This window comes from Homalodisca vitripennis, chromosome X (assembly GCF_021130785.1).
Source record: "Homalodisca vitripennis isolate AUS2020 chromosome X, UT_GWSS_2.1, whole genome shotgun sequence".
In the NCBI taxonomy this organism is placed as follows: domain Eukaryota; kingdom Metazoa; phylum Arthropoda; class Insecta; order Hemiptera; family Cicadellidae; genus Homalodisca; species Homalodisca vitripennis.
This window is the reverse complement of record NC_060215.1, coordinates 49,922,866-49,940,966: the sequence shown is the minus strand read 5'-3', so window position 1 is coordinate 49,940,966 and position 18,101 is coordinate 49,922,866.

Genomic DNA, 18,101 nt, shown 5'->3' with positions numbered 1-18,101 from the left:
ATTTGAAAAAATCAAGCGTCTACTACAATGATTCTCAGATTCAAGATTATAAAGATCCCCAATTTGTGGTCATTTATGTGTTTTTGTTTTGAATGAACTGAGTGATGGTAAAGATTTTAAAGAAGTTGTTAACAAATTATTACTTAATAAATATGGATTCACAAAATATTTTTGATGTATTTGGAACACAAATTAAAACAGAAAGTATTCAAAATGTAGATAATAGTTTGAATTTTGATAGTTTGAGAAATGAGTTTGATAACAAGTTAGAAAATTTATTACAAAACCTTCCAAGATTCAGATATGTTTGCTGTCGAGATTGAAGATATTAAAGCAGAATATGATAACAAACTTGCAAATTTCATGAGTTCAAATGAAGTTGCTGATAAAATAAAAACATTGGAAAAAGAAGTTTGATGATGGTGTAAAAAAAATATTTACCAATTTAATGTCTCATATCGAAAAAGCTGATAAAATTACTGAAGCGATCAAAGTTGAAAAGAATTATGTTAGTTTGGCTAATAAAAAAAGAATTGTCGGTGTTCGACCTGGTATTGACAAACATGATGTTGTTGTTAAAGAACAAATTTTAAAACCTCTAAAATTATCAGAAAACATCGATATTGTTGATTTACATGATCCGAATGTTAAAAATGCCTTAGATTTTAAAGGAAAAAGACTTAGCAGCGTTAGTAAGGGAATTTATCCGTTTGATGTTGTTGTAATGATTCAATTCGAAGATCATATTAAAATGTTTAATGAACTAAACAAAAATTACGAGAATCATAAACAACATGTTAAAGATTTTACAACAGAAGTCTATGACAAGTTAGAAGCCAGAAATAGAAGATCAGTAGACGATGTTGGTGAAATTAATGAAAAAGTTATAAAACTTGCGCAAGACTTTAATACATATAAAAATAATGTTAGTGAAACAATTATAAAACTTGCGCAAGATTTTAATGCATATCAAAATAATGTTAGTGAAAGAGTTATAAAAATTCAGGAAGCTTTTCGTACATATCAAGATTATGTTCGTGAGAAAGTAAAAAGTAATGGTGAATTACTTGAAAGAGTAGATGATAAACATTCTTTGTATTTTGATAAAGTAAATAAACTAGAAGAAAACTTTAATACATTTAAAGAAGATGTTAATAAAACTTTTGAAAATATTGATAACAGATTTAATGGATTAGGCGGCTATGATGACTAATTTTCCTTATATAAATGGCGCTCATATACTGTGTGAGATGTAAAGAAAAAACTGCAACAAATGATATAAAATACTATGCAAACATCAATGGAGTTAAGAGAATATCTGGAAAATGTGCTGAATGTAACACTAAAAAGAGCCAATTTATAAAAACTTTGATTTTGAAATTTTTTCTTAATAAATAGAGATGGCGGGACATTACAGTGCTTTCGATCTTTTTATAATGCAACACGAAAGAGATTTGAAAAAAGAACATTGGGATGATATTTCTCAAAAATATGAATTATCCGAAGATATGATGAGATTATACGTAAACAAATTGAATTGGTATAACATTGCTAAATATCAAACTTTATCATCAGAGTTCATTCAAGAAAATATACATTATCAATTAAAAGATCATATGTCTGTTCTTTGTCTCTATCAACACTTGAGTATAAAGTTTTTGGATGAAAATAAAGATACAGTTGATTGGAACAATATTATAGATAGCGGTTACTATCCTGTGCAAATTATTTTTTTATTGAAATATGTGACCGAGATCGCAAAATTTAAGGAAGAGAATCCAGAATATGACGAAGTAGATCATTAATAAATGACTAAAAAATCTTTTCCTTTCGACTTATACATGATTAAAATTTTCGTAAAAAATCTTGAAATTTTTTCTATATAAATGGCGGACTACAGAAAGTATGCTAGTGATATTGAAAGGGCGGAGTTTAAAAATTTCTATCCAATTAGTAAACAACATTTGAATGAACCGAATAAAAGAACTGAGTTTAATATTGATTTTGGAGATAATTTTTGCTCGTCTAACTTCCAGTTTTATATTTCTGGAACTTTAACAAAACAAGATGGTCAAGCATATCTTGGAACTGATAATGTTAGATTAATCGATAATTTTATACCGTTTTTATTTTCTAAGATTGAAGTAAGAAAACACAATAAATTGATAGAAGAAGTCGAAAACTGTGGCCAATTAAGCACAATTAAAGGAACTATTTCGTATTCAAAAAGTGATGTTATTTCTCAAACTTCTAATGGCTTTGAATCAGATTTTAAATTTGGTGTTTTTGAAGCAGCTGGAAAATTTATCTCATTTTGGATTAGGATTTTTTGAAAATGTTACTATTCCGATCTATAAAGGAGGATTTTATCTAAGTTTTATAAGAGCAGAAGACGATGATGTGATTCTGAAGACTGCAACTGGAAATGTTATGCCTGTTGATGGAAAAATAACAATTACAGATTTTTTTATTAGAGTTCCAATGATTGATTATAAAACCACGAGTAAAATTAGGTTGATTGATGAAATTACAAAAAGTCAAAACATTATGTTTAATTTTCTAGATTGGCAATGTATTGAACAAAAAGGTATTACTGGAACAACTTATTCGTTCGATATTACAAATATTTATAGAAATATTTTCAATCCCAAGTTCGTTATCATTGGTTTTCAAACAGATAGACAGAATAATCAAGAAAAAAATCCTTCAAAGTTTGATAGTCTGAATGTAAAAAATATCAGAGTAAAATTGAACGGTTATTATTATCCAGATGAATTACAAAATTTAAACATTTCAGGAGGTCTTTTCAGAATCATGTATCAGATGTATCAAGATTTTAAGAAAGTTTACTGTAATAATAAGGAAATGTATTACAATCCTAAAGAATTTTTAGCGAATAGACCTATTTATGTCATTGATACAACAAAGAGTTTGACAAATATTTCTGGTTCAAAGAACGATATAATTATCAATATGGATTTTCAAAATGCTGTTACAAACGCGATTTGTTATGTTGTTGTGGTTTCTGAGAAATTTTTAGCCTATGATGTGATTAAGAACGATATTAGAGAAATTCAGTAAAAATCGCGTTATTTTCACTATTATTCATCAGATAATTTTAAAACTTTACAGAATTGTTACAGACATTGATAAAAGTATTCATTTTAAATTGCATTAAAAAACTTTGAAAAATAGGGATGATATTAGAAAAAAAACTATTTCAAGGTCATGGACCGGAAGTGATGATTTAAAAAAATATTTCAATATTTACTGAACCTATATACCAAATTTCATTAGAAAAGCTCCAATAGTTCTCGAGATATAAGAGTTTAAAGATAAGGGATGATTGGGGTAGATTTTGAAAATTTTGTTATTTTCATGAATTTTAATTAGAACTCGCTTGTTTTTGAAGTTTCAGATTTTTCTGATATTTTTTTATTTTTTATGAATATTAAGAAATAGGGGATGATTTCACCCTTATGGATAAGTTAAGTCGAAAGAGTTAAGTATTTACTATATGTGTACCAAATTTCATTAAAATCGGTTGAGTGGTTTTTGAACAACAAGGTTTGAAATAAATATTGATATTCACTTATTTAATATACATTGGAAACTATAACAGTTCTAATATCGATTGCAACCATCGATTTTTATTATCGATAAAACTTCGATATTCATAATCGTTTATCGCACGGAAAAAATTTTCATCATGGGCGTTGGCCACGTATAGCCAGTCATGCTAAATCTCCTCTGTTTTAACGAAATTTAACAAGACATATCATCATTTAGAAGATTCTAATGTATTTGCAAGTTGAAGAAAGAAGAAATGGACCTTATATGAAGTAAGAAGATTGTGTGATGTTCTGTGTTTCTTGTTAAAAGTGAAGTGAAGTGTTCCACTGGGCGTTGCCATTCATAGTGTTATTATATTTTATAAGTTACTTTTATATTTGCGACTCGAAGAAAGGAAAAATTGCAAGAAGATTGTGAATTTGTGTAGACATTCTAAACTGTGATAAAAACATTGTGTGAAAATAGTGATGTAAAGTGTTCATTTGTAATACAGAATTAAGTGGTTTTACAGTGATTTCATTGTTAAATTGTGTTGAATCATGAGTGTTGTGGTATATTTCATGAAATTTTATTAGTGAAATGTTTTCTAAGTTCCGATAGTTTGGTTCGAAAGTTCAAGACTTAGTGCAAATACGATGTGCAACCAAGTTCGCGTTCATCATTAGTCCATGTATCGCACATGGCGTGAGCAAAGCAAGGTCATTGTGGTGTGAGCAAAGCAAGGTCATTGTTCACGGCGTGAGCAAACCAAGGTCATCGTGGAACGCCGACGTTACAAATCTAGCGTTTGTTTAATAAAACATATGATTCCTTTCATCTTCTCCTACTCCCAATTTCTTTTCAGCTTTGTTCAAGGAAAACAAAACAGAAGAAGTTCGAATTGCGCATTAGTAAATCAATAGAGAAATATTTTAATAATTTATCAAGTTCATATTATTCTCTTTCATTCCTTCTAAAACTTCAAAAACATACTCTTTCGCTGATGAAAAATCTCGATTTCTTCCGGAATAATCTTTGTAATCATAGACAAAGTATCCTAAATAGTTGTACAATAGAATGAAATTATTTCTATTTATCTCTGTTGTAGAAATGTAAACATAAACATTTGTGCTGAAAAATTTATATCTCGGCAGAGTTAGTTCCATAATCTCCATTTATAATAAAATTCTTTTTGTTTAAATGGAAGAGTATAATGCCAACTGTTACAAGTGTTATAATAGAGGAGAAATTATTGATAAAAGATATTTAGTTTGTAGAGATTGTAATTTAATTTTGTACGAAAGACCTAAACCTAAGAAATTTCGAAATAAACTAACACATTTGAATAATCTGCTTACAAAATTGCAATATGGAGGTAAAAAACAAACAAAATTTGTTACAGAATTTAGAAAACGGAATAAAAATTTTTACTTATCTCTTAGAACCATTGAAATAATTATTTTCCTTTTCAAAGAATACATTAGGTTTGTAGGTATCGATACACACGTTTATTATGAAAAGATATTACCTGTATTTTTTCATTATCTGGATGTTGAATTTGTCTACGATTTTAAGCCAGAAATCCTCGATGATTTTATAGTACACTTGGAAAAGATAAATAATGAACCTCGTCAAACAATGAAGATGTTGGCAATTCCCTCGACTTCTCGAGTGATTGTTAGCAAATTTCATTTTTTCCGTCTTTAAATTTTTTTCTATCTAAATGGAGTTCTTGAAAGAGTTGAACGCGGTTGGTGAATTCAAGTTTAAAGAATATAAGAAGTTGAATGAATTAGAAGAAAATAAGAAATACAAAATTTGAATTTGGAGAAAATAAAAGATAAATTTGGGTTTACAATAATTGCCGAGTTGGAAGATTATAAAGTACACTTACCGAACAGACTTTTGACTGTTTTGGATGAAAAAAAGATTAGAGAATTGAATAAACATGATAAATTACACTTGGTTGTTACTGGAAAGAAGACTATTAAAGATAAAGACTGTGTTACTATCAATTTTGTAGAATAGAAGATTATCATTAGTTCCCCACTTCATAGTACTCTTTTGATAACCATAGTTTGTGTCTCTCTTCATAAGAATCACATGGAATATTATCTATAGTAATACCTTTTGTTTCACGCAAAATATAGTGATATTTTATAAGAAAAATCTGATAGTGCTCTTTAATGAATTTTGTTGATAAATCTTGATTCTCACAAAAAGTCCTAAGGAATTCAACAATTAAGTCTTGATTGTATTCGAAAAACGTACAGTATTTAAAAAATTTCATAAAATATCGATGAAAACTCTCTGTTTGTTTCTTTTTTAATTTCTTTTCAATATATTTCGTAATTAAGTTAAATAAACAATCCAATACATTTCGTGCTTTATGATGAAAAAAACAACCCTCCAATCATACGTTCTTTCTGCAAAAGAATTTAAAAGTTCAATGAATTCTGTATCGGAAAGTGTCGAAGACGGTATCAACTGTTCTATAAAATGTTTTGGTAATTCGTTGAATTCATCTTTGTTGCACTTTTTAAACGCTAGACATTTTAGAGACTTTGGTGAGTTCATGTTTGCCATTTAGCAGAAAAATGTTTTATTAAATTATGTTTTTAGTAAAAAACTTTTAAATTGATTAAATTTTATTAAGATTTCGAAGATTTTTCGTTTATTCGTAGCAGATTTGACAACATTTCCAATATATTTTACATTAAAACAGCTTAAGAAAGTAGAAGCAAACAGATATAGATTCGGTTATTTTTCATTCGTGAGTTACTGTTTGATTTACAGATTCGTTTATTGTCCTTTAAACAGTATTTTCCATTACTGTTTGATTTTACAGATTCGTTTATTGTCCTTTAAACAGTATTTTCCATTGATTTACTGTTGGCTCCGAAAGTGGTCTAGAAACGCCATATTACTATCTACTTTTATATTTATATATATATATATATATATATATATATATATATATATATATATATATATAAATTAGCCTTCAGAGGCGTTGAGATGGTTCCTTGAGTGTTTTGAGGTACTTAATAGAAAAATATATAACCATTGTTAAAACAATGATACGGATGTTTGAACGTGTGTTTTCATTAATTAACTTCTTCTGATACGTCAATGTTTGTTATAATAAGAACTAGTAATTATTTGGGATATTATTACATTAAAATATTTTTATCTGTATTAATCTTTTTAGTTATCAATATATTTTATTTTTTATATTATTATTCGTAAAATTAATATTGTTAGTGATAAAATAGACCCATTTTAGGTATTATTAAAATTCAACAGGGACTTTACTATGCACTATTTTCTGTTTTACTTTCCACCATATTGTATTTTAACAAAAGCAACGTTTTTAACGGGTAGACTTTGTTATATTTATTAAAATCCATGGTTTGAGTAATGTTTAATGTATGTGGTTTCTGAATGCATCTTATAGTGTAGGGACCAACAAACCCCTATAATATTTGATTATAAAAATACGTTAATTTAAATTTAAATATTTTAATTTACTTTTTGAGCCATTAATATAGTGCAAATTTATCCACTTCAGGATCTTTTCCTAATAAGTCTAGGATTAGTTTAACAATTCTAATTTATATATTCCATTTGTAAGCTGTATCAAACGTTGGAATTTGTTACTGTCATTTATGAAATACCATTCAATAGGGCTTTAGCATCGTTATATATTTAGCAACTAACTAACCTTCCATGACGGGCCTGCTATAAATTCCCTGTGTGCCTTTTTTTGTATATCACGGCATATTCCGCGTTGGTGTGAGGGAAGTCGTGTAATTAGTGTGGCGCTGGCCCAGAATGGCAGTTACAGTGGGAGAGCAAAAATAATTTACAAATATCACTTCATTATATTTTAGCGTAATCAGTTCTGTTTGGAAATTAACAAGACCTAAAATACAAAATGTGTAGCTTATAAAATTATTGTTTTAGTGACCATATCAAGGAGTGACGTTAAACAAACGCTCTATTCATTAAGAGGTTAAATTGACCAATGAGTAAATTATTCTTTAAATACACAAGAAAGTTCATTTTATTTATCTAGAGGTGGGGAGAAACTAATGAAACATTACGTTGTTTAGGTGTGTTTCGTCCATAGTGTTAATTTGTTTTAAATTCAATATGGTTCCGGATAGTTGTAGTGTCCATGTTATGAGAGAATTTTTTGGCATTTAGAATTTTCTGTAAAGGTAGAAATTAACAATTTTTTAAATCGCATATTCCGCATCAGCGTCTAATTTCACATTTATGCAGGAAGAAGTGGGCAAGAATTTTTGTTCATGAATGAGGTAACAGCTGTTGATGTAGTGTTATATAGTAAAATATGTTGCATTTTACATGCTTTGCTTTTACTTTAAACTTTTTAATATGTCGCGAATAACTACAGCAAGAGCATTTTAATGTTATATTCATGAGACTGATCAATTTTTAAACTGATCAATTTGAGATAAGTATAAACGTGCAAACTCTGACGACCATCTTGATCAATGGCAGTGGTACTAAAAGGTTTATAGATCGCAAGTCGATATAACGTGACGTGTTTTCGCCATTGAACACTTGTTCAGAGCACTCAAGAAATTAAACTTTTGTTTCTTTGAGTGCTTGAGGGAGCAAACTTTTAGCCCCGTTCAGGATATCAAGAGAGCAAACAATTAAACAAGTTGAGGAGTTTACCAGACCCGAGGTGTTCGTAACACAGCGCCGTCACGCTACCGCTCTCCGGTCGGACGACTCGCGCACATTGTAACCTTGTACCACGTCACTGTTCGAGTCTTGATTAGGCAGCATTTGATTGTTATGTTATTTATTTGAATAAATGTGATATATATATATCGTCTCTCAAATATATCTCATCGAAAATTTTTATTTCAACGGCTATAAGTAAAATTATTATACTATTTAGAGAATATAGCAACTTTCATAAAATTACTGTCTTAATAAGTATTTAGATATTGTATGGAAAATGAACACCGGAACCTTATATAAATCGGAATATTCAACCAACAGACATACTATGAAAGATTGACAAGGACACAGCGCTAATACCTGGTTACAGAAAGTATTGCGAAAGTTGTCATAATCATCAACTTATAACTGATTAGTACAATATCGTAGCCACTTAAATGAGTAACATCAATAAAACCATCACATCAGTTTCCAAGGAATAACTACCAAATGTTACTATATCTACATTAGAATAACATTTAAAATTATAATATTACTTAAAAACTTTACTATGTGTTTTCTCAATTAGCCTAATATGAATTAGAACACCATAGCTTCGTAATATAAAATTTATTGATCAAATGTACATTTTTAAGAAATTACCAAACTGAAGTGGCTAAAGCTATAGCCTCCACTCTATTACATATTTAATAGCTCTACAACTAGAAGAAAGTGTTAATGGATAGTGTGGTTTTATAAGTTTAAGTAAGAATTAAAAACTTCTATATTGGGTATAGATGTAGATTTAGCATTTGCAAATTTAACACCTTTATTATATAATTTCATGGAAACAGACGCTGCACAAAAATCTGCAATGAAAAAGAAAAATACACTTTTGAGGCAATGTCCCTGCTCCATGGCATGCACCATTTTTATTTCCTCCCTTCTATTTAAATCCCGCCTTTGTGTCGTGTTGCCTCTTATATAGTTTAGGCTGTTTTAGCTTCTCTAATCCAAGAATATAACTTATTTTTTAAATTGAAAAAGTATTATTGACAGGTACTATTTATAAAAAAACACAGATCTTAGAGTCGCACTATTAAAAGGTAAACCGGTGTTCAACACTCATATATGTACAGAATTTAAATACCTAAAGTGTTCAGTTTTCTATGTCGAGTTTACTAACAGATGCGATGCAACATGGTTTAGACTTAAATTATTTAAAGAAATTTGAATGGAAACTAGTTTACTATATGCTATATTAATATTTTTATTTATAATGTGCAAAGCTTGCAATAAGGTACTACACAGCCAATATGTGCAGCCAATTGCTACAACTAACTGCTATAATTAAAACTCTGCCTGTTTTCAAGAGAAAATCGTTCAGCAAGTATCCAAGATTGTTCAACCTAATCTCGGCTTATAGGCTGTATGATCGTACAAGTCAATGACAAATCTAGTTTCTTCCGGACTTTATTTTTTCTGGTACCTCTTGTTTAACGTTTTCAATAATTTCCCAAACATAATAACACACATTTGTTTCTAAAAACAAAGCAATGCATTCAAAATATTTTCCTAATTTTACTTTCGATACCATTTTAGTAATCTGATAGGTCTTTATATAAAATTAATCTTGTAAGGAGTAGTCTAGTTTCAAACCTAATTAAATAGCAACTGCAACTCCTAACTTTTGGAATCGTGAATATTTATATATATATATAATTAGCTAAATTCCCATAAAAATTATGTAAATTTTGCCATACTTCTATTTTTTTAGACATCAATGCTTGTGTAGATTGAATTATAATGTGAATTGCTGGTAAAGTTTAATAAAATTGTATTTTAACTGGTCATCTGCTCAAGATAATACACTCTATTAAAACCACTTTCGGTACTGTTTACTCTTAAAGGCGTATTGCAGTAGTAAAACATTGAAAATCTTGATAAGGGATTGTCCGTTTTGTTTTTATAGACTAATTCCTAATTTAATAAAGTTTTTATTTATGCTTTACAGTAAATAAAAATAACAGCTCCAGACTTTGTAGAAAAACAGGTCACCTGGAGGAATTAACAATAATAGCTCATGTTATGTTTTAACTTGATGCTTAGCAGCTAATGCAACATGTAATTAGAATGTGGAGCAATTAGTAGAAAAGGTATTCATTTATTAAAATTCGTTTCGATTCTTTTAAATATCATCAGGATTTTACCAGTTTCTTGTTTCGATACTTCCTGATAAAGTTTATATAGAGTATGATATTATGGATATTTAAAGATACATCGTGCTAGTTATTACTGAGCTACCTAAATATACTTTTACGATTCATTTATAAATTCTTCCTTTGAACATCTGTAAATTAGACTAAGGGTTACCTTCTAATTATGCGTTATGACTTAATGTACAACACGAATAATAAATGACCAAGAATCGATCTCTGTGGCACCTCAAAAAATACCAATTACCCAGTGCGAAGTCATGTGATCAACTTTTACACAATTCCGTCTCCCTGACAGATAAGATATCAGCCAATTTAATAAATGACTTGGAAACCCTATAAGCCTTAATTTAGCTAATAATACTTCATGGTTTAAGCTGTTGAAAGCTTTTGAAAAATAGGAATGAGTTCAAGAAGTCAAAAGGACCGAATTGGATAGAAGTGCACTACTAACAGTAATAACTCTTTATAATGTACCCAAATTCCACTTCTGACCCAATATAGGCCTATTAGCTCTGGTGGTAATCCTTTTCAACCGGGGAAAATTCTTAGAACTGCCTCGCTAATCACATGGTTATTATCATAATCAGATGGGAGTAAAACACAATATGAGTCTGCAACCCGATAAGATATACATTGATAGTGCACGTAATAACAAAGTGTTTAGCTTCAAAATTGAACTACTGAGACAGATTCTGATTTGATTTTCTCATCAGCACTCTTTGCTGTTGTCTCAGTATGCTAACCTGTAGACGCAACAATTGCATATACCGACTGAATAGAGAATATACAGTTTATAGCAGCGTTCTTATTCAGTACTTCTCTGCCATAGTCCAAACATTATTTGATACAGCAAGAGTTACAATTTCCCGAACATAATCATACATGTAACGCCATCATAATGAGTTCATTTGCTACTCTGTGACATGGAAGTATTAGTCTCTTATGCATAGCATGAGACCTGACAGTGGACACTAAAATATTGCCGTTTTCACGTTGTACCTTTTGTTGGGAGTAAATTAAACTCATATCAACCTGAACATATGCCTGACTCAGAATTCGAAGTACACCTGAGTCCATTGATACAGCTCAGACATTAACATTCGGTAAAATTTCAAAACTCGAATTGTAAACTATTTCTCAGGAAATAACATAATTCTTTATTTATTATTTCATTGTGGACATTCAGAAACCAAACCATACGCTTCTCTTTTCTTTTGGGAGTGAAACTGCTGTAACGAACAAAAACAAGGACATCAAAAAGTTTTGCAACCAGCCATGCTTTTAAGCTGGAGTGAAGGATTCGTAAAGGCCCGCGGCTCAGACTCCATCGTCACCCACTGAAGCGCGTATAAAAATGCCAATAATCTGATTTTCAGAAAGCCGCCAGCATTTTCGAACGAAATCACACAGTGATATACTTACCTCAATTTAGGGGTAGCGCTATTTCGTTCAATCCACTAAAGAGGAATAGCAGTAGGATAATTTTACAAGTCAGAGTATCATAGAGGAAAAACTACACACCATAGTCATAGGGAAAGAAGGTTGTGTATGATACAACATAATGACCTCCCAAGAACATTATCGCAATATTCCACAACTAATTTTACAGGACAGGGTTTGTTATCTAGTCAAACAATCAGAGATATATTTCATAGTACTGGTCATATCTATGTGCGTTCCCTTTTATCATCTTATTATCCAGAAATTAGCAAAACAGTAACGCACAACATAGTTTAAGCAATATGAAAAAACTGAATAATTCTTCCACATTCACCAGATTATTTTCTAGAATTCATTTATAAACTGACAAAAATATGCATGACGTTAAGTATTTTTGCTTTTAGCCATTACTTCTTTATCGCTCTGCAGAGGACAAGCGAGGGCATGTGCTTTCACTTGAACATCCAAGGAACAGGCACTTAATTGTATTGCATCGGTTAACAAATCGGGGCAATATCTTAATTTTCTTGTGACAAAGAAATGCGTTATTAGACCTATTGGTATACTATCATGGTAAATTTTAATAGCATGCACCGATGATGTCCATAAGAAACATACTCATTGAGTTGTATGGACATTGAGTCTGAACTATGCTACTCTTCAACCCCAAAGAACCGTACATAATGCCCTCTCTTAACTCCTTCCATTCGTAACACTTAATTTAAGTCTCACCTTGCGGCAATAAATTTCTACCTGATGGTCTTGGAGATTATGCGGCTCCTCCACTGGCACTCACGCTTTGTGGTCTAATTTGTTTGTATATATGGCTGTAGTCCATTGATTTCCTGAGTGCAGCTGCATTATATAGTTAGCGCGCTATAAACAAAGAAACCAGGAACTCATTTAAACACGGTTTGCTTATAACATGAAAAAAAAACAAGACAAATATTCTCTGAAAATAGTATAAAACCCTGTTCCAAGTAATGCTGAAAATCTCTCCTCATTTACCAGCAACTTGAAATGAAAGCGACGGTTACTCATATAACATCAAATATATTTGTAAAAGTGTAATAGAGAACTTAATAGGCATGTCTTATTGGTTCAGTTAGTACACTTTGAATTTAACTAGTACTTAAAATTCAATACTTTCCTTGGGGTTTTTTGAAAGTATAACATGATTACAGGTATTGAAAATATGTATTTAAGAACAGTAACATGATTTACGAAAACCGGTATCTGCTCTCTCATTTTAGGCGTTATAATATATGGTTAAAAATGCAAAAAATATATACACAAATACGGCTATGAAAAAAATAAAGGTTGGTGACAAACACAGGTAGGCATCAAAAACAAACACATTTACCTGAACCGAGTACTATGACATGGAACAGAAAAGTCACAACACAATATAGACGTATCGCTGAAACTTATGATTCACAGATGTTAGCAAAAACATCAGGAAATGCTTCAAGGTTCAAGGTCATCATGACGTCCTAGTTAAGCGGCTCGGCAGCATCCCTAGAAGCCGACAACGACCAGACCTCTCTCTAGGCGTCATGTTTCGAATAAGAGAGAGTGATCTACACTCTCCTCAGGTTTACCGCTTAGTCCTAACTTTTTGCATTCATTACGAGCAACTGAACTTTTTTCAATAAGTTTCTTTAACCTCATATATTTTTGATTTCTGTTTAGTTCTCATACAAAGTGACTGTTTTCCTTACTTATAATCCAACTATAAAGAAACACTTATTTCTATGAACGTTTCGTTTTTGAGGGGTTGCTAATCTGTACAAAATAAAACCCATCACTTTCACGTCTACTCTTTCGACGACTACATCACTTCCACTTTTTCGAAACGGTCTGTTGGCCCCTTTGATACACGTTGTATCGGTTAATTTACGTATTTAAAAATGTGTATATTACGCTTAGTTTTGTTTATAGACTTAACGTTTAACTTTCGTTAAAATTAGTTCTATTCTTGAATTCTAGATACATACAAAATATATTTAAATTTCTTATTCCATAAATAAAATATGCAATTGAATATGTTAAAATTCTACTATACGTAATAACTGTGGCAGATGCAATGAAGTTTTTTAAACCGTACATGTTCAGCTAATTTTAAATACACGTTAAGAACTTCCAACAGTTGTTATTTTACTTTATAAGTAGTTATATACATATTACAATCATAATTGACAGCAAATGAAACTGGTATATTTAAAATACGTTTAAGTTAACTTGCCTCCGAATTGGGGAGTTCCAAGTAGTTCAAAGAGATACATACACGTTCCTATACTTAGGTCACACACTCATTTAGACTATATACTGGAGGTTTTATATATATATATATATATATATATATATATAATACACCAGAGTTATATACCATATAACTGTACCAATATAAACACAATTATATGTGGTGTTTGGTGTTTCTTTAGTTCTTCGTTTAAATTTTGATATTAAATATATAACAAAATACTCATTATTCGGACTCCTTATCATTCCACACATCACACATGTATGGGATTCCAAACATTTACAAACCTAGCACTCCTCTTCAGTCAAAAATTAGTTCTGCGCGTGTGTGGTTGTGTGCGTGCGTGCGAGCTTGTGTACATAACGTCTTTTAGGTTTTGCTGGCACCACTTGTAAGAAAACCTGATTTGTTTACTAAAAATTACAAATATTCCATTGAAAGGTTATAGACTATAAAACTGGCAGAAACCAATAGGCGAGTTAGCTTCGTTTTTGAAAATCTGTATACTGGTGTACCAGTTTCAGAAACACTCAAAATTATTAAATTTTGACAAAAGAAAGATCAAAAATTAAAGGAGATATACAAACTTCCGACCTTTTTAATCATGGAACTGTCAGAATTATCCAATATATGTAACTATTTTGAAGTAAAGGAATAATTTAAAGTAAATTTGAGGAATTCAAAATGGGGTCACCTCTATCTAGGGACAACATTTTGAATTCTAGGGGAAATATAAGGGAAAAAGCACTGGCACTTACGTCGTCTTCCCTAATGGATGAAACTAAATTATTTCTTTCTCGCAAAATAGCATTTTTCCCTTAACTCATGGAGGGCTAAAACAAACCCCCATTTCTGGATGTATGTGTGTATTGAGAAATACTGATGTCCGTACGACAACAGTTAGAAGAAAGAAAATACACAAAGAGTCAATACTTAGATCTATAATTGAACCATCAGATTTTGTCAACGAAGTCACATACGCTTTGTTGTATAGTGCAAATAGCTTGTGCTCAGACAAATTTGGATTAAAATAATAAATTAAATATGTCGAATAAAATCTTATACAGATATATAAACGCAGCCTGTGATAAATAAGCCCATAAGAATAAAGAGTCTACGGCTTGAGATAGGAAAAGAAAAGAAATAGAATATTTACGTACATGTCAATCTTTCGTACTTAATTTTCAAAAAATAAATAGAAGAGTGAGAAGCAGATACAATATTATAAATGTCGTAAAATTAAAATCAATCTTAGACTAAATCTTGTAAAAACCAAACAGAAATATATAACGTACCACTAAAAACTGTGTTTACAATATAACATGTTCTTGAGGCAGAGAATACATATACGAAAATAAAAATACCACTAAATTTGATAGTCAAAGGTCGTAAAGACTATACGATAAAAGGGTTACGCTAGTAGTGTCCAAAATGCTGGTATAAAAATGACTATTGTTAAAATGAAATGGGATAAAGCTAACATGATACACCGTGAAGGTAAACGTTTAAAACATAAACCAATTGATGCTCCATACATAAAATTAGGAGATCCTTATGTTGAAGAGTCACCACCTTATTTTCCTCCCTTCCCAACCACAGCCATCCTGTTTCTCGTTTTCCTTTCAGATAACCCGCAGCCCCGCAGTAGGAAGTGACCACATTCAGTGTTACACCGTCACTGGACGTGTTTATTTACAGATGTGGAATTCGATGCAGTGACAAGGTTTCTGGTTCTCTATTCTCATTTTACCCTCAGGTGTATGCTTCAGTATTTTTACATTGATCTGTTTCAATTTTATCGATTAAACCGGTGAGACTAAATTTACTAAATTTAAAATTATGTTTTGCATCATTATCCTTATTTCAGAAAGGATTCAAAATTCTATAAATGTCTTTTATTTTTTTGATATATCGCGATGGCGAATGTCCGAAATGTTATTATCTTTATTTTTGTATGGCGGTCATACACTCACTATTTGAAGAAAGACTAATGTTAGGTTTAAATATCCTAAAAGAGTCTCTAGTAAGGGCAACTTACTGCTTATACTTAAAGCAACAAAATAAAAACGGAAAACTTTACATTGGCTGAAAGTGAGCATTTCAATAGCAATGACAAATGACACATTTATGCCTGGCTGGTAGGATAGCTGTGTCAGACAAGAAGCACTGTGTCATATATCAGACTGACTTAGTCATCAGTCATAGTCTAGTCTCACAAACGGGTGGGTGGTTTTGATTTTTATTGAATATACGTACTTAATATTTGTTAAAAGCTTGATCCTTGTACATCTTTATACTTTAAATACGTTTTTCCATAGTAGTTTAAATTCGACACAATTAATTATAATGTAATCATTGTGATAGCAAAAACAGTTAAGTTTGCTTTTTTGTGCAAATAAACCTTGTGAAAAATTGAGAAAACGTCGTTATTACCACTTTACCAACAATATTTCGTTGAAAATAGTGTATGTATGTATGTTCCTATGCAGTAAGCAACAACAAAAAATAACATACACTAATTTACTAATCTAGTGCAGTTTATAAACCGGGTATTAAACTATCTCGCATTACAAATTATTATTACTCTACTATTTTTTAACCATTAAAGTTTTAAATATAACCAGTTATGAAGATTTATATATTTAAAGGCCATGTCACACTGCCGTGGCGTCGCGTCCGTCCATCCATAGTATGAACGTCCGCGTATGCCGCGACGGTCTCGAATCCCGTCAAACTACCAGACACGCGTCCGCGTCGGCGGCCAACGCCACGTCTTTCTAGGAGTTGCCTATGCATTTCAACTACTTTGAATTTGTTGTTATACACTGATAGTGGAATTAATAGTTCGTTATAGCTCTACAAAATTAATTTAATGTTCTGGAGCGTATTCATTAATAATTATTATTATCAAAATTATATTTTCATTATTACATGCAACACTATTTCTATTATGAACTTAGTAATTAGGGCATTCAATACTTTGATATACCTCTTTAAAACTATTTTGTTATTATATAACATGGTGTTTTCAGTTTTATAATAAGTCTTTAAGTTTTTAAAATAAGGCCTATTTAATTTTTGTATAGATCAAACATAATATGAAAAAATAACAAATAAAATGATTGAATATAAACATGACACCAGAGTATTCATTAACCCTAGAACTGGCGGTCATTTCATCCTGGAGTGTCGGGCTGTTTTAGAGCTTCGCGCAAGGGTTTTTAAACAAATATTATTAAAAATATAAAATAAAAGGAGTAGGCAGTGGCAAGAGCGCGCGGTGCCCCGTTGAGGGGGTTGGGGAGGTGCTTTATGCGCATGCGCGAGCCTTCGTAGCATCGCCGACGTCGGCCAAGGATCGCTCCAGCCGCATAGCGCAGCAGACGGTGGCCGACGCGACGAACGTTGCGCCACGTCGGTTATGTCAGTGTGACTTGTCCTATTTGACAACATGGTTAGCGATTATTTTAAAAATCCGTCCGCAGATGGACGGACGCGACGCCACGGCAGTGTGACATGGCCTTAAGGAAAAATAATATAAATATAAGATTTTTAAAGTGTGAACAGTAGTTTTTAGTGATGGAAACTAGTAAACTTAGATGATGACATACAATATTTTAGGAATGTATAAGAAATTGTCATAATCTATAGTTTATTATCAAACGAGTGTCTATTTAACCAAGTGGTTTATAATACCTAAACACTCACTACGAATAATATACACAGTGAAATTAAATCGCAAAAAAATATTCTTTCAGTAAGAACGTAATTTTTTAAGGATTACTAAATATATACTACATTTAGTAAAGTAAATGATAAATATCGTACCTCCGGATTTTCATAGGTTCTTATACGGCAATAATACACACTGTCATTATAATGTGACACAGACACGTTTACGACACATTTTTAGTATTTTAAATCAGCCA